The sequence below is a fragment of the Dendrobates tinctorius genome, unplaced genomic scaffold, assembly GCF_039654945.1.
Source record: "Dendrobates tinctorius isolate UK_male_01 unplaced genomic scaffold, ASM3965494v1 ptg000111l, whole genome shotgun sequence".
Taxonomy (NCBI): domain Eukaryota; kingdom Metazoa; phylum Chordata; class Amphibia; order Anura; family Dendrobatidae; genus Dendrobates; species Dendrobates tinctorius.
The window spans coordinates 31,367,773-31,386,594 of NW_027361779.1; the positions used below are offsets into that span (position 1 = coordinate 31,367,773).

An 18,822-nucleotide genomic window follows, 5' to 3' on the forward strand; every position below is an offset into this window, starting at 1 on the left:
CCGAGGGTACAACAGTGTCAACCCATACAATCCGTCGGCGTCTGAATGAAAAGGGACTGTATGGTAGGAGACCCAGGAAGACCCCACTTCTTACCCCGAGACATAAAAAAGCCAGGCTTGAGTTTGCCAAAACTTACCTGAAAAAGCCTAAAACATTTTGGAAGAATGTTCTCTGGTCAGATGAAACAAAAGTAGAGCTTTTTTGGCAAAGGCATCAACATAGAGTTTACAGGAGAAAAAAAGAGGCATTCAAAGAAAAAAACACGGTCCCTACAGTCAAACATGGCGGAGGTTCCCTGATGTTTTGGGGTTGCTTTGCTGCCTCTGGCACTGGACTGCTTGACCGTGTGCATGGCATTATGAAGTCTGAAGACTACCAACAAATTTTGCAGCATAATGTAGGGCCCAGTGTGAGAAAGCTGGGTCTCCCTCAGAGGTCATGGGTCTTCCAGCAGGACAATGACCCAAAACACACTTCAAAAAGCACTAGAAAATGGTTTGAGAGAAAGTACTGGAGACTTCTAAGGTGGCCAGCAATGAGTCCAGACCTGAATCCCATAGAACACCTGTGGAGAGATCTAAAAATGGAAATTTGAAGAATGCACCCTTCTAATATCAGGGACCTTGAGCAGTTTGCCAAAGTAGAATGGTCTAAAATTCCAGCAGAGCATTGTAAGAAGCTCATTGATGGTTACCGGAAGCGGTTGGTCGCAGTTATTTTGGCTAAAAGTTGTGCAACCAAGTATTAGGCTGAGGGTGCCAATACTTTTGTCTGGCCCATTTTTGGAGTTTTGTGTGAAATGATCAATGTTTTGCTTTTTGCTTCATTCTCTTTTGTGTTTTTTCATTTAAGACAAATTAAATGAAGATAATAATACCAAAGAATTTGTGATTGCAATCATTTTCAGGAAGAAACTGAGTATTATCTGACAAAATTGCAGGGGTGTCAATACTTTTGGCCACAACTGTACTATGGTCCATACACAACTAAATTATATCAGCCCCACTCACGGTAAATATGTGGCTTAAATGTAAAACCATGCAAAGTCTTCTTTGAGAAAAAAATGATAATGGAGACATTACCTGGATCCTGGCAAGAAGCTGAGTGAAACGTGCGCGTCGGGGCAGAGGGACTGGGCTCTCCTTCACTGTGTTTTAGCTGCCAGGATCCAGGTAATGTCTAAATGATCATTTTTTTCTCTAAGAAGCCTTTGCATGGTTTTACATTTAAGCCACATATTTACCTTGAGTGGGGCTGATATAACTTAGATGTGTATGGACCATAGTATATAATATAAATTGCACATGTCAGTCTCTGATGGTATAATAATAATAGGCAATTGTGCCTTTGTGATATTTTGCAGCAACATAGAATCCAGATAATTTATTGGTCCAGTATAGACCACAATATTTTATACAATGGATTTTTATGGTTGCATTTTTATACATCAGTCGCTGATTATGTTAATATGAGTCACTGTAACCTTCTGTGATCATGGCTTCTTACCAGGCAGCATGCAAATAATATTTGCTGAGACCCAATATCCCTTTTTCTTGTTCCTGTACTTTTCTTAATTTTAAAGAGTGTTTAATTAATGGAATAATAAAATTGTATATCTTATTGTTTAAGAAAAAGTCTTAGTCCTCTTTTTTCTTCAAAGAGATATATTTTGAAGGAATTGTGTTAGTATAATTCAAGCTTTTTGGAGTAGACACACAAATTTGCTACTACTAAGGACCCATTGGTGTATTAATATGTCTTAATATGTGTGGTGTTGCAGAAAACGTTCCTGGATATGATAGAAGGGGCACAACTTTGAATAGTGACTACTGGAAACTACTTTCAGCATCTCCATTGTTTCATCTTTCTTCCTTTATCCTGTTTAAATCACACAAAGGTTTTGTCTTTCATAGCTCACCTTGTATTTTTCTATTGCTTCTTCTAGAGTTTGATCTGCTATGTGCAGAATTTCTCTCTATTTCTCTGAAATGGAGGAATTACACATAATCCCCGTACTTTTTCTCTTGTTCTCATCTTATTACCAGCTTGTTTCATCACGGTTTAAGCATTGTGGCTTGCGGACACTGAGTGACAGCTCTGTCCCCTATGGGATCTGGAGTGTGTTGAACTATCAGTATTGTGAGTGACAGTCCAGTCATCCAGTATCATGCTGTAGCATGCTGGACTGTCTGCATTTTAATTGACAGCCCTGCTGCTCAATCTGGTCTAGCCTGTGGGTGTTTCCCCAGGTGCCTCCTGGCCTTAATGATTTGCTGGCTATTTAGGTAGATAGATGTGAGCAGTCCAGTGTCAGCTGTAGCTCAGGTTTGTTAGGTATGTGTGCTTATCCCTGTGTCTGTTTCTTTGATCTCTTTGCCAGACGTAGGATTTGTCGTGACTATTTGAGTAGATTATTCCTTCTGCTCTTGACGCTTTTTGACTTCAGGTACCTGACCCCGGGCTTGGTCTCTCACTACCCCTTTGTCTTACTCCCTGGTACCCTCCTGACATCTGACCCTGGACTTTGTTTTGCCCCTCTGTACTACTTGCTCTCCTGCTATCTGATCTTGGACCCCATGACTACTCACCCTGTCTCATGGCTTTTCCTTGAGTAGTTAGCTACTCATCATCACATTTTTGTTGTCATTTTTTTGGTTAATCTATATCTCTTGCATTCCTAAGATATTACTAGCAATGTGATTTTTCCATGAAGTGACAATTTCTCACATTTATTTTAATAACCTTCAGAATTTCTGTCTTGGATCCGGTCAGTTTAGTCATAATAGTTTTTGCATCTTACATAAAATGTGTCCACGGGATATAACATTTCTTTGTTATTTTTTCCCTTGAAAAGTTATAACTTTTCCAGTAATGGTGTCAAATAGGTTATAGGTCTTTAAGTCTCTTTTTTCTATATCTGTCTAACATGTAGGGCCAATTTTATACAAAAAATTCTTCCATGTTGTTAGATTTATCTATTACATTTGTAAGCAGTTTCACTTGAGTTAGGATTTTTTTATTATGATCATGTATGCAGCAGGTTGAATTGACTACTTTTTGCATTTCCGTTAAGTGGTTCACTTTGGGAAATAAAATACAATTACTTTTTATGGAATTAAATGGCTTCATTTTTTTTCTGTGATCACATTTTTTTTCAAGAATTATCTTTTTTAAACATTATTTTATTTTAATCCCTCTAGGATTTTACAATGAGATCTGCTGATTACCTACCAGTGCTTCTCACTAAATTAGAATATCATCAAAAAGTTAATTTATTTCAGTTTTTCAATACAAAAGTGAAACTCATATTATCTAGAGCCATTACAAACAGAATGATCAATTTCAAATGTTTATTTATGTTAATGTTGATGATTATGGCTTATAGCCAATGAAAACCCAAAAGTCATTATCTCAGTAAATTAGAATAATTAACAAAAACACCTGCAAAGGCTTCCTAACCATTTAAAAAGGTCCCTTAGACTGTTTCAGTAATCTCCATGATCATGGAGAAGACTGCTGACTTGACAGATGTCCAGAAGGCAGTCATTGATACACTTTTCAAGGAGGGTGAGCCACCAAAGGTCATTGTTAAAGAAGCTGGCTGTTCACAGAGAGCTGTATCCAAGCACATTAATGGTAAGTTGAGTGGAAGGAAAAAGTAAGGTAGAAAAAGGTGCACAAGCAACCAGGATAACAACAGCCTTGAAAGGATTGTTAAGAAAAGGCCATTCAATAATTTTGGGGAGATTCACAAGGAGTCGACTGCTGCTGGAGTCATTGCTTCAAGAGCCACCACACACAGATATATCCAGGACATGGGCTACAAGTGTCGAATACCTTGTGTCAAGGTACTCATTGTTAGGAACGGTGGAACACACTAAATAAAAATAAATAATAAAGTGCGTTCGCTGCTCGGGGTCCACCATGCAGTAGATGTAAACACTGCTGCTAAGTAGTGACAAATGAGCAATATGGCGGAAATGCGCACGTGGGTTGAACGTCACCCCAGTGCGCTAAGCAATCTCTGTTTGCTCACAGAGATGTCAGCAGAGGTAGACACAAAAGGCTGAGCCTGTTAGTGTCACAGGTCTCAGGTAAATGTACACACGGTACCTGGTCACAGGAGCAGGACCCAAGACACAGGAGCTGCGTCCATCTAGACCTACCATGCGTGCGGCGTCGCTACTGCGGACGCCAAAGAGGGCTGCAACTGCAGCGCAGCGTAGGACACTGCCGCTGGTCGACAAAGCAAGGAAGCAGGCGCAATGTCGGACACTAGCTCTGTGGATGATGCTGTAGTGGCTTGAGGCTTGCCACGCGCTGGCGCTGACTCTAATCTAAGTCCCTGTACACATTCGTTATATCAAAGGAAGGGGATCTTAATGAGTCATTCGCTCAGGAGACTGCAGAATATGAGGCTCTGGATTCCTGCAGAGCAGATGCAGAAACCTGACGCCTAACACTCATGACCAATAGACAATGCCAGAAGTGTCTTACCTGGGCCAAGGAGAAAAAGAACTGGACTGTTGCTCAGTGGTCCAAGATGTTGTTTTCAGATTAAAGTAAATTTTGCATTTCATTTGGAAATCAAGGTCCCAGAGTCTGGAGGAAGAGTGGAGAGGCACACAATCCAAGCTGCTTGAGGTCTACTGTGAAGTTTCCACAATCATTGATGGTATAAGTCCACTGTGTTTTATCAAGACCAAAGTCAGCGCAGCCGTCTACCAGGAAATTTTAGAGCATTTCATGCTTCCTCCTGCCGACAAGTTTTTTGGACATGGAAATTTCATTTTCTAGCAGGCCTTGGAACCTGTCCACACTGCCAAAAGTACCAATACCAGGTTTAAAAACAAAAGTATCACTGTGCTTGATTGGACAGCAAAATCTCCTGACCTTAACCCTACAGAGAATCTATGGGCTATGGTCAGGAGAAAGATGAAAGACAACAGGCCCAGCAACGCAAGCGAGCTGAAGGCTGCTATCAAAGCAACCTGGGCTTCCATAACACCTCAGCAGTGCCACAGGCTGATCACCTCCTTGCCACGCCGCATTGATTCAGTAATTGATGCAAAAAGAGCCCTGAACAAGTATTGAGTGCATTTACTTAACATACAGTTCAGTAGTCCAACATTTTGGATTTTAATATTTTTCAAGCTGGTGTTATTGTAAGGTATTCTAATTTACTGAGATAATGACTTTTGGGTTTTCACTGGCTGTAAGCCATAATCATCAACATTAACAAAAATAAACACTTGAAATAGATCACTCTGTGTGTAATGGCTCTATGTAATATATGAGTTTCCCTTTTTGTATTAAAGAACCGAAATAAATTAACTTTTTTATGATATTTAATTTAGTGAGAAGCACTTGTATGTAATGTTTTGGCATATTCAGTAGTAAACTGTCATAAGATTTGTTCACCCATGCCTTTGTTTTGGCATCCCTAGTAGATCCATCTACCACAGCCTAACCACCTAGATGCCAAGGTTGCAAATGACTGTAGGGTATAAGTGTTTATCAGAGGTGATCACACAGACAGATCTGTGGATCAAGGTGACATAGTATTGCATAAAAACAATGGCAGTTTTCATCTTATGTACGTTTTATGGTGTGAGAAATTATTTGAACAGGATCTAGTACATATGTACACTTTTTTCCACACTTTTGTTAAACATTTATATTGCAGCAATATCCTTTCAAGACAAATGATGGGAAGGTTTCTATAGAAACTAAGCATACAACAGATTGGTGTCACAATGAGAAAAGGTGACTACATTCTTTTTTCATATTTTATGTCAACAAAGACACATGAATCACTTCACTAAAAGTCATAAATGACAAATGTGTCCTATACAGAAACATCGTATTTGACATAAACCATCAACCCTATATTTCAATCTGAGTAATATTTTAACTAACTATTCTTCTTACACTTGTACACAAGTCCCTTATGTCTTCTTTAATGCAACCATCCAACCTCCGGCGTAGTATGACTCATTTCTACAAAGTATCCTGATTACCTGCTCACAAAATACAGACCTCCCATTAAACATGTCAGACTCTGCCAATCTGAGGAGGAGGGGCAGCCTGGGGGAGGGACAGCAGCAGCCTCAACAAGTGATGAGGCATGTATCAGACTGCCACTCCTCACAGCCAAAAAGACATCGCTGAGGTAAATTGGAAGACGAGCATATCTTATGGGTATTAAATTGCATATTATATTGAAACTTATGAGTCACTTTAAATGTACATTTACTTTGTAGTCAGTGCTACACTTACTAATTTTTAGTGAATCACTTACATAGGTTTCTGACACAGAAGATCTACTTGATGATGACTATCAGAAAATTTTTATTGATGACTTTGAAGTCTCTTAAACAATTAGTAGAGAATTGCAAAAAATACCGATTCCCTTATTTTTTCCAAAGACAAGTCGTAGAATATTCATAGGACTTGTATAGTAATCGTTAATCATTAATAACCAACACTTAGGCCACGTTCATACTTTGGTAACTCTGGTCAACTGATAAAAGCTTGTAACTCTGTTGAATTGAAATAGAAATATTCTAAGGCCACGTTCACATGTTCAGTATTTGGTCAGTATTTCACCTCAGTATTTGTAAGCTAAATCCAGGAGTGGATGATAAATCCAGAAGTGGTGACCTGTTTCTATTATACATTCTCTCTGAGTGTTCCACTCTTGGTTTTGGCTTATACTGACTGAGGTAAAATGCCGACCAAATACTGATAGTGTGAATGTGGCCTAAGCATTGGTCATTAACAATGACTATACAAGTCTCGAGCAAGAGATTATCATTGTCCATTAAAGGCACTTTAAATAAAGAGGATCTTTATCAGAAATGGTGTAAAGGTGGGGCAAAATATCAAATAAAATAACTTTTTAAAAACTGTCTATAGTGAGAAAGGGAAAGAAGGGTTACTAATCGAGGATGAAGAAATCATCAGCTTTATAAGATGTGTTAGTAGCAGTAAACTAGACTAAAGTAATGTCAAACATCACAACAGGAAGATCCTACTCACTCATAATTCATGAAAGAAAAAGTAACACATTAAAGGAATCAAGAAAAAAAAACCCAAAGTATTTTAAATATTTTTTGCACTTCACCTACATCTGCCTAAAGAATTATTTTTATCTCAACTGGCACACAGAATTTTAGCAACTGATTCTTTGACTACACAAAAGGAAGAAGGGAGGTTTTTGCAGCCTTCTTATTCTTCATGATGAGCACCCCCTTTGATACCAAGGTAAACTGATTTTAACAATGAGCAACATTATTAGTGGTCCCAAGAAAGATCTTCAGCACTCCTTCAACATCCATGCTCTTTAGGGTATTATTCCAAAACTGCAGGTAATGTCAAACTGAACATAGAAATTTAAGGCAACAGATCCATCAAAAGCAAACCAGCAACAAACCAGTAAAAAGGCCACATTTATGTAGTAAAATAGTGTGTAACAGATGTAGGGATTTGCTCTGGTAGGTAATAGCAGGGCTGCAGTAACGAGGCAACACACAGGCTTAAAGTCCAAAGTCAGTGGTTTAATGTCACTTTGCAAACAGCAGTTTATCAGAAAATAAGGAAAAACATAAATATACTCTAGCTTGGAGATCCACTGGTCCCAGACTCACCCCTTGCACGGGACGGGCTTAACTAAGCGGCTGGCAGGTCCGCGGCATCCGCCAGGTACCATTCCCAGGGTTGTAGAGAGTCTTGCTGCTATAGTCCTGCAGCACGAGGATCCTGTATACAAGTTCAGGCTAAGTTCAGCCAAGTTCCTGTAACTTACAGAAACACACTCACACTGTGCCAAATACCAACCTCAATTACATAGCCCATAACCCCTCCCACCGGTGAGGTAGACATCACATGGGCTGATCATGTGACCATGACATCATCGCAGGTCCTGTCTTTAGGAAAAAACGCGGCCAAACATAAATCTGATGGGAGAAATGTATCTGTCATCCAGTAAAACACCCTTTTCTGTACCACACAGAACATACAAAGACATTTAAATAGCATACAGATTGGTAAGATTGGTAAGTTTTGCTCCTCAACCTACACAGTGCTGCATAAATTTCACAGGTTTTCTGGGGTGATTCCAGTATACAGTCATTTTTAGCTGCTAAGTGTGGTCTAGTGATGGACAACCAGTGTACAATCCACAGGGTCTGAGGTACCCAAGAGACATTGATGCAAGTGGGCAGCAAAGTCTAGACAGTTGGGTCCGATTTCACAGATTAGACTAAGACCTATTGCTATTTGTGCATCCAGAACAGCTGCACACACTGCCTATCCATGCACTTATAAGGGGGTCTTATATGTTGCTTATACTTATTGAATAAAATCACTTAAAGCATCATTTGGTGTGCTAGCTCATTGTTGTATGAATATGGAGGGGGAGTGTTCAGCATAACCCTAATATGTACCCACATATCAGGCTAGGAGAAAAAAGGAGACAAAAATGCTTCAACTGCAGATCAGCTAAATGATCACAAGGTGATGGGAGCTGAATCACTCAACTATTAGAGTTGCACAAAGCAGGCACAACACAGAGCATCGCTTGGGTGGTTCCGCCATTAGCTGCAGCTACGCCTGCTAATTCCTGAGCACTTTTGCACCGGAACTGAAGATTATGGAATCTGAACAAAAATCATGGGGCAGCTGGTGCCTGGAAGATAACTCTGCCTCCAGAGCTTATTTTACATAAAGGGAAGTTACCAGTGAGGCAAGTAACCAACACAGAAAAGGAAAACTGAAATGTCTTCTTACAAACACATTTTTTGCTTCTCTCTCAGCTCTACTGAATTCAAACAAATTTGCAATCCTAGGCTGCAGCCCAGTGCATCACGTGTCTCTGACTTCACACAGGTCCTGTGCTGACGAGCATAGTGTGAAGTTCAGGCACCTAGTTCAGTGTGTTTTCCCACCCAGCGACTGCTGCCACCGGCCGGGGTAGCATCACTAACAGGATTACTGCAGTTCTTAAGCAAGAAGCATTTAATTAGCCACCCACCGGAGGAGTGTTATTACTTACAGAAGGACTTTTGGGATCTCCAAACACAGAATCAGCGTTCACTTGTGAGACTGAGCCCGCCCTCCCCCTCTGTGGCTGTTAACCCCTACTGCTTTACAAGGTAATCTTGGTTTCTTGCTCTACAATTGGCATTAAGCATCCAAAGGGATATATATGACTTTTTTAGTGTTACTTATTGTTGTTCTCTGTCCAAACCTGGTTCTTTTATTGTGCTCTGGACTTTGATTTTTTTTTCAAATTCATTTGAGTAAGACAATAGATACCAGTGACTCTAAGCGCAGTAGTAATTCATTTATCTATACAGACTTTCCCTTTGACATCTATGGTGACTGGTGTCTTTCTGCTTTTGCTGCTGGAGTCCCTATATATACTTGAGCGCCACTGAGGTTTTTATATTAAATTTGCAATCCTGTCTGCCTATGAGATGGAAGCTGAAAGGAACCTGCAGATGTGTCTGTTATAATCACACACAGTTCTGCAGGGAGATCAGAAAAGCAGAGAGCGGCCATTACACATCACACTGGTAATCATTACATATCACAGTGGTAACTCACCGCCATGCAAAATAAGCTCTGGAGGCAGAGTTACCTCTAGGCACCATTCTCCCTGGAGCCTGGAAGCGGTCTTTTATATAAAATGATAAAAGATGATTTCTCAGCAACAACACAGCTAATCTGATATGAGACACATAGGGAGGACTTATAATGTCATCACTGACCCCTATAAAAGTCCATAAACTCTTTCAACATACTTACTTTGGATCTCCAATCCTTGGCATCCCTCACAAAGTCCGTGATTTTTGTTCCCATTCCATAGATCAAGCTATGAAGGGTTTTACTTCCGAACTCTTTACGTAATGGGGAAAATAAATGTAATTCATCTGACTTGTGTTACTTTACATCATGTTCACAGATTTCTATAAGCCCCATTCAGACTTGGAAATTTCTGCAACATATCTGCCATATGTGAATATACCCTAACTGTATCTGTCACTAGAATTCACATTTTACCCAAGCTATTGCTTTAGATACATGTATATGTGGAGAATAACATTTTTTGCCCTACAATTTCATTTATTAAATAGTATTTTGAGAAACTTTGAAGAACTTGGTGTTCCCATGGCAACCAATCATGTTCTTCTTTTATTTTACAACCTATAATCTGATTTGTTGCTATGGACACCTCTAATGTTTGTATTTGCACATTTTATATATATATATATATATATATATATATATATATATATATATATAGACTTCATTATTTTGAACAAATAGAAAAAAGTTGGCTCCATCTACCTTTGTCCCATGACTTCTCTTCCTGACAAGCTTCCAGCATGCTGGTCAGCCGGAATACCTTACAGCAACAGATGTCTCCAGTAAACCTGGCCAGCAGTCATCCCAAGTATAGGCGGAGCCACTTTATATGATTTGTTTGTAGGTTTTTACATTCAACGAGCGCTAAAAAAACACTAAGAGCTTAGAATTTCTTCTAGATCTGTCTACATGAAAACTATTACTGCAATGAACATATTAGTAGTGAAGAAATTCCTAGTCACCAAGTAAATATGGAATATTAAATATATTATTGTGAAAATAAATATTTTGACAACAGCCTTACTGCTGTTTTAACACAAGGAAAGAAACAGTCTGTGGCTTTGACGATTCCTTCCCAGCGTGCTGACAGACAGTTTCCTCCTGTATTGCTGGACTATTGCAGAATCCATTAGCATGTAATTGACGGATGAGTGTATTGTTAGTACCTATTCATCCATTGCAGGTTTTTTGCCGATTCCCGTCCTCGAGTATACCCAAGAGTCCATCTTTTGAGGATTTGCTTAATATGGCATAGGTGATTTAATTAGTGCTACTACATCAGTTATTGCCAGGGGTGTTTCCTTTCTACGAGATCTGCAAGACACATCACGGTTCCTTGGGAATTGGATGCAAGAAACTATGTTGTAGCTTTCAAAAATGTACACTACAATGTATGCACCATGGCAGTACTTTTCCAACACTTCTGATACAAATAGCATGTTTTTTTTTACACATATAGTGGAATTCAGGTATTCATTACGCACAGTGTATGCAGATACCTATAATTCTGATAGGAATGGTATAAATTATGGTTGTAATGGGTAAAAACACACATTTAAAGTTGGCGGGTCCTAAACTACAAGTCTGCAGTCACTTAAAATGACTGCAGACTTGTGAATCCTCACCGGATTCTCCGGTGCTAGTGTAGGGGGCTGTGGTCATGTGATCGCAAGTATGTAATATGCGTATACTCCTGGCCACATTCCAATTAGGCCTTTCCAACCTCGCTGATTACACTTGCATTCTGCGAGGCCGTGCCAATCTGGTCGGGGGATGCGCAGTGGTAGGCTTATAGAGGATTCACAAGTCTATAGGCAGGGTATATGATCATTCTGTGTCTTGTAGGCTTTGTCTGTTTAATGGCCAATATGAACATGCGTTTATGTGCTACATGTACACCAACTTAAACCCAAGCTCAATTTTTTTTGTGTTAAGTCTGCAGTCAAATAGAGTGACTGCAGACTCGTGGTTTAGGACCTACCAAACCCCTTCAATCCATATGTCCCTAAGTAACAATCTGAAATCTTGTCAGTCCTATAAAGGTTGATTATTATGTACAATATACCCTATCTAAACATCAAGACAGAGCAATAAGTATGTTTCTACATAGCAGGTATATTGTAGATGTCACAATAACCCACAATTTTTGCGTTTTTGTAAAGTTTAGGCTTTTTTTTCCAATTCTTCCTTTTCTTTTACATTTTTCACACAGTACCAGGTTTCTATTGTAGCTACTAATAGCAAAGCGTCTCCTATGGAAAAAGTCTAAGAACATTTCCCAAAACGTTTGCTGCTATTTTCTGCAAACCTACTTTTCATTGGCATGCTTTGTTTTTTATTCATTTTGACATTGCGGTATGGTTGTATGTTATTCTGTAGCATAACCCTATAGACTTGGTAATTTTTCATTTCAGTGTTTTTTTATCCTCCTCTGCTTTCAAGAGCCATAGCTGTTTTATTTTTCCATTGACGTAGTTTTATCATACAAAGTATGGAAAGACAGTAAAAAAAAATTACAAGTGGGAGTAAGATGGTGAAAAAAAGCAATTCAGCTATTGTTTGTTGGATTTTGTATTTCACGGCATTCATTGTGCTGTGAAAATGACCCTACTATAACTGCATTTAATATATGGCTTAAAGGGAACCTGTCAGCAGGATTGTGCACAGTAATCTACAGACAGTGTCAGGTCGGCGCCGTTATACTGATTAAAATGATACCTTGGTTGATGAAATTCGTCTTGTGGTTGTTGTTTAATCTTTATTTTCAGTTTTCAGTTAATGAGATTCTCGTGCTCCGGGACGGACTGTGGGCGGAGCTTTATGTGATGCTCTTTTCTCATATTCATCCTTATGGGCTTATGACATGTCATTGATCCCTCAGTGACTTATCCCCTATTTTAAATACTGCATGCAATAGTGTTGGTTTAAAAAAGAATTGCATTCAGCAAAATGGCACAGGCGGCAGCACCTGTGCAGTAGCATCTATCTCTTACCGATCGATGCTACTGTGAATGCGCCATTTCCCTCCAACAAAATGGCGCCGCCGGCGCATGTGCAGTAGCATCTATCGCCAAACGATGCTCTCAATCTGTGCAAGCACCACTGAAGGCACCATTTTTATTAGGAAAAAAAATTTGGCTGCAGCAAAATGCCGCCGGTCAGTAGCATCTATTAGCGCCACTGCCTTTGTCATTTTGTTGGAGCAGAAAAAAAAAATTGGCTCCATCAAGATGACTGTTGGCATTCTATATAAGCATTATCTGATGGCATTTTCATCTTGGGACCGAATGACCTCACCCTGTTCTGGGTTCCTTGTTTTAGATCTTTTTGACCCATTGTACTTGGACTTGCAGTCAGGGCCTTTTACGGCAAGCCATCGTTGAGCGGGGGCGCCATTGTCTACAAGAATTTAGGGTCCAAAACCTATGCGGCCAAGTAGTGACAGTATAGGACATTTTTTAGGGTAATATAGTGCCCCTTGGGGTTTGCCTGGTTTCAAGGAAGGGTTTCATGTATCTCTTCTTTATCCCTCTTGGGGGATTATTTTTGTGGGGTTGTTTCTGTTTTATATGTTTAAGATTAGCCATTTCTTTTAATGCATTCCCCACCATTACTAATCACATGGGATTTCAAGTCCCATTCCTGGCCCAAAAATTATCCACATATTTATATTTACTTTCTAGGTAAAAGAAAGAAGTATCTGGTTGGGATTCTTGACTTTGGGGCTCCTTGCTCTTTGTAATTTATACTTTAAAATGATTGACAAATCCATAGAAACCTAGCTGTCATAGACTTCAATAGAAAGGGCTGTGTATAGTTACTCCATCTACTTCATTGAAGTGTACGGAGAGTTCAGTGGTTGGGACTGGTTAATGAATCTCACCAGAACTATGCTTTTTTCTGAACCATCACCCATCAGATATTTATAGCACATCCAGCTGATGTGCCATACGTGATTAGGATCGGAATCCCTAGGCTAAATCTTTAAGTCAATATGACATATTGTATTTATAACAGAAACATAACGGGTAGAATATTTTAAAGGGATATTACAGTAAATTATTTGCTTTGACTTTACTTTAAGGTAAACACATGATACATATCAAATATGGTATTGGAAATACATTCTGAAAAAAAAACAGGTAGCAAATCATTTTAAATATGTGAAATGTATAAGATGTACATTATTACTAAAAATGTAAAGTTTACAAAAGTTGACTATAAGTTTGTACAGTTTTAATATCTTTGAAACCATTGCTAGCCATTGTGGTTCTGTGGACGGGGTGACTGCAAAACAGATCACTAAACTGACAGATCATGATGGATCCTGGAAAAAGTCTCATTGAGGGTGTGTGCACACGCTGCAGATTGTCCTGCGGATTTTTCCACGCGGATTTGTCAAAAACCGCAGGTAAATCCGCAGGTCAAAAGACCTGCGGTTTATCTGCAGTTTTTCTGCGGTTTAGCCTGTGGTTTTCCCCTGTGGTTTGACACCTGCCATGGAGCAGGTGCCAAACCGCAGCGGAATCCGCACAAAGAATTGACATGCTGCGGATTTGAAACCGCAGCAAATCCTTTTAATTTCCATTGATTTTAATGGTACTGTACAGCGCAGCAGAAACTGCTGCGGATCCGCAGGACCAAAACCGCTGTGGATCCGCAGCGTGTGCACACACCCGAAATCTTGTCGTGAAGCTTGCTGAGCTATGTTGTCAGTTTAAGTCCCAGATTTATTTCATTACATGTTTATGGCACAGTGGTAACTTTAGAGATCATTGAACTTTTGAAGTCTGTGCACTGTGATAACTCTGGTGCACAAGGGTTAGCAGTCCTATGTAAAAACACATAGGACACATCTTGGGATAAACATTAGTTAAATCAACTGATAAAAATTTAGTTCTACTGTACCACACATTGTATACTGTTATACGGTGTGTTCTTTATTGCGGAAAAAATGGATCATTTGCTAAACGCAGAAAAGAAATAACTCAATAAAGCTATAAATACAGTTACTGGAAATTAAAACTATTATACAGCCAAAAAGAATTCTCTCAATGAAACTAAAGCTTAAGCAACAAGAATGAAATGGCCAGGACTAAATAATTGGTCCTGTCGGTCATTATTGAGACATTCATCCACACATGCATAAGTCTGTTACCTAGGGATGAGCAGCACCTGCAGACAGCGCCCTCCTGCTGGTCACTATTGATCCCAGGAACCTGCTGAGGGATCCACAGGGGGAAATCTTTTACCTCTTGGAGGGCTAGCTCTGACTTGTAGAATAAGATAATCTGCCACCGCTTGATTATTTGCTGACAATTACTAAGCTAATAAATCCATCTTCTTACCAGTAATCCATAAATGAGAAGTGAAACGTATTAGGACTTGGTATGTTTTCCATCCAAGAGAACAGATGATAATGGGAAATGTGACAGCAGCTATAAGATACAGCAGCAGCAGCAGCAGCGCAGGGCTCAGTGAGCAGAAGCTGGAGCACAACTGAAGCAAGACCATAGGCAGCTGAGTGGTACATTAGGAAAGAATGAAGCTGAGAGTGGCCACTAGGGGGCTAGGAAGCTGGTACTGGCAGGAATAGAATCAGAGAGAAGGGCAAGGTGTCAGCAGGATTCCTGGCAGAGGAGAGGAGGTATTTCATCCTGTGCTAGTCCTTGCCCTTGTCCCTTGTACACACAGGACAGGAGAGTGTGAGCCAGAGCAAGTGTGCATCCCTAGAAAGATGCTCAATAAGTATCAGGTCATTTACAGTTAGGTGAATACAATGCTCTGCTGAAATCTGCCATCATTTCACATCCAGACTCAGTTTTGTGTAGTGTACAATAGCTCAGCTCAGTAAAACCCCCATTATTATTAGACTAATGTCTGTAGAACCCGCCAATAGTGAAGGATTTGGCCAATAATCTACTTTGTATAAAGACCCAAAGCTACTTTATATGAAGACTCCCAAGCAATTAACTGTCAGGGTAGTAAAAGAGAACCTGTCAACAGGTTTTTGTTATCCTTCTGAGAGCAGACTGATGTAGGGGCAGAGACCCTGATTGCAGTGATGTGTTACTTACTAGGGTGCTTGCTGCAGTTTTGATAAAATCCCTGTTTTATCTGCTACTGATTTACCAGCTCTCTGAATGCAGATCTCTGTATAATCCAGTCCACATTACTGATTGACAGTTTTCTGTGTACACTCTGCATAGGCAGAAAGCTGCCAATCAGTAATGGGAGTGGGATTATAAAGAGCTAATGAATATGTAGGACTACATGGTAGCAGGTTTACTAGTCCTCTAATGATACTCCCCTGCTGTTAAATCTGTGATTTTATCAAAACTGAAGCAAGCAACCCAGTAAGTGACACAGCGCTAGGATCAGGGTCTTACCTCAACATTATTGTAGAAATATGGGGGATTGGCAGGCACCCAAGTCCACTAGCTGGAACCCATGTGTAATAATGTGTAGGTACTGATGATGTCACCACGGATCAGAGACAGACCTTTAAAGGGTTTATTTACAGGGGATAGACTCTCCACACAGGGAGAAGCAGTGGGGGTTAAAAGTGATAAGATAAACGGTAAAATGATACTCAAAAGGCTAAGTAAAGCTATGACACAGTTAAGCAGAGTAGAAATGGTTAAATGGGAATTCTTGTAACTTCTTAGTCCAGTGAAGTCTTGATTGAAGGGTCCTTTTCTCCAACGTTGGCACCATCAACAGCGGCACTTGAAGTCTCTGTTGTCGCTCCTCTCTTGGAAAGCGGGAACTCTGGGGTTAAAGCAGGAAGCAGGGTGACGCAGTGAACCTGAGTCTCCCCTGCTCTAAGTCTCTGTCTGTAAAGCTAACAGTCTCTCCGCAGGAATGATGCTGCACACACTGAAAAGTCTCTCTGCCACACTCAGGGGCTCTGGCCTGTCACCGCGGGCACCGGGGCTGCGCGCACGGGTCACTGTCTCTGCACTGTCAGGGGGAAAGCCTCCTCTGATCACAGGGGCTATCGAGTCCAAGTACTCAAAGACAGCACTTTCTATATCTCATCCTTCAGCCCCAGTCCTCTGTCGGGGAGTTCTCTCTCTCCTGGAGCACGGTGCTGCAGCCTGCTTCTTACGTAACGCACACTGATCTGTCTCTGGCGCACTCTGCTTTCGCACCTTCTGCCTGCACAGCTTCTGGTCCACCGCCCCTTCTCTTCCCCCACTGCCCCTTACAGTCACATGGTGCAGTCGGTCCAAGTCAGAAAGTTTTCTCCCCGGGAACCCTACTGCCCAGCTATGTGGTTCCGGACACGGAGCAGGAGAGTTAATCCCCTTCTGGCTCTTCTTCCTCTTCACCCTCTTACACATGGATCAGGGATCTTCCCGCCAAACGCCTGTGCTCCTTTTAACGTGGGCATAACGCTACTCAGACAACACAGGGTGAGTGTAAAACAGTGTGACAATGCTTCATTGAACCACAAAACAGGCATATAACACATAGAACAGTCCCAGCACAGTACCCAAGATGGTGCACATTACAGAGTCTCACCCTTCCACTGACTCGCCGGGAAATGGCGGCTGTTACTTCAGAGAACCTGGGGTCACTACCCCACCTGTGGCATGCATACAAAGAGGAGGTAACAACAAGCATAGGAAGATGACAGTCCATTCAGTCCACACAAGGCCAGTTAACTCAAAAGACACAACCTGACTTCTCCAAACATCTCCATGGAGCCAGGCGACCAGCAAGTCCCAATCCTAGCTTTCTCCAAAAGTATCCATGGTTCAGTGATGGTCAATGGAGCAGATCTGTATTCTTTCAACTGGTACCAAAAACCCCTAGGTTGTTTTCTGTAGAATTAAAGATCCGTGTCCCTAGTGATGGTGCCATAATGATTTGGCTGTTGTCCCGTCTCTGGTCCTTTGGATTTATATGTCTTGGCAGAATCTCTGGCTGTCTCACTCTGTCCGTCTCTCTGTCTCGGAGTGTCTTTATACAGAGGTGTGTAATCTATTTTTAGACTTAACAAGTGTCCTTCAGTCCAGCATCACAGATAAGGGAAACAATAGTGATGAGATCAAGTAGCATTACTTGATTATTTAATCTACTTGCATAGTTTTTCGCTCACTGCTTTTGGAGTCAACAAACTGGCTCCATAATGCAATGCATAATTAGCTTATCAGCAAACATCACTAGTTACCAAAGATAGGAGCACACTATGTTATGTGAAATGAAATATCAGCTTGCAAGTCACTATTACAGGCTTAAGGTACCGTTACGACCTGGTAAGGATCGCTGGTACGTCGCTGAATGGTCGCTAGTAAGCTGTCAAACAGACAGATCTACTCAATGATGCTGCAGCGATCCGGCGATCCATATAGCAACCTCAGCAGTCGTTGAGACCTTGTCACATAGTGGCTTTTCTGACGACTCACGCCTGCGTCCCTGAGTTCTGAGTCGCCAACGAGGTCGCTCGTCGGCGTCAAGCACAACAATGCATGCTGGCCAGCGGGACACCAGCAATCAAAAAATGGCCCAGAACATTCGAGCACGATCAGCGATATCTCAGCCGGGGCACGGTCGCCGCTATGTGTCACACGTAACAAGATGGCTGGCGAGGTCACTGTTGCGTGACAAAATCTGTGACGTTTCAGCAATCTCGCTAGCGATCTCGCTATGTGAGAAGGGGCCTTTACACAAGCAAAAGTATAGATAGCATCAAATTCTTCTTGGTTTTCAAAAAATAGTCGTCTGAGTAATTAAGATATAATCCATTTTTTTCACTAGTTCCCGTGGGTGTCCTGCACCGCTGCATTACTGTCTCTTTACTCACACAGCCATACACAGTCCAGGATATCCTCCGGATCGCAGCTGGGCACCATATCCACCTGTTTCGCAATAGTTACACACGCCAGTCCTCTTTCGGGCACAGGACATCCATGTCTGGTTCACCTCCAGGCACAGGACTGTCCACACCGAGATCAGTTTCTGTGGACGACTTGCATCGCTGTGTACGCTGTGGGTGCCAGGCTATTCAGCTGCCCTGGCTACCGGCTCCGCTGGCCTGTGCTGCTTCACACACACAGCCAGCGCTCTGCAGGACTCTGCTCTGCGCATCAGCACACACCAGACTAAGGCTGTGTGCACACGCTGCGAATTGTCCTGCGGATTTATCCACGCGGATTTGTCAA

General features: G+C 41.2%; 1 protein-coding gene across 3 annotated transcripts in view; it reads right to left on the reverse strand.

Annotated features, from left to right (window-relative positions):
* Nucleotides 1-15,255, reverse strand: part of HTR1E (5-hydroxytryptamine receptor 1E) — a 398,512-nt gene extending 383,257 nt beyond the window's left edge. For 2 of the 3 annotated variants that reach the window (XM_073589623.1, XM_073589624.1), the window contains exon 1: nucleotides 15,001-15,255. The gene's annotated coding sequence lies outside the window, so the exon portion shown is untranslated. Of the gene's footprint in view, nucleotides 1-14,810 lie in introns of all 3 variants that reach the window. The other variant, XM_073589622.1, reaches the window with a different exon arrangement.
* Nucleotides 15,256-18,822: the final 3,567 nt, after the last annotated feature.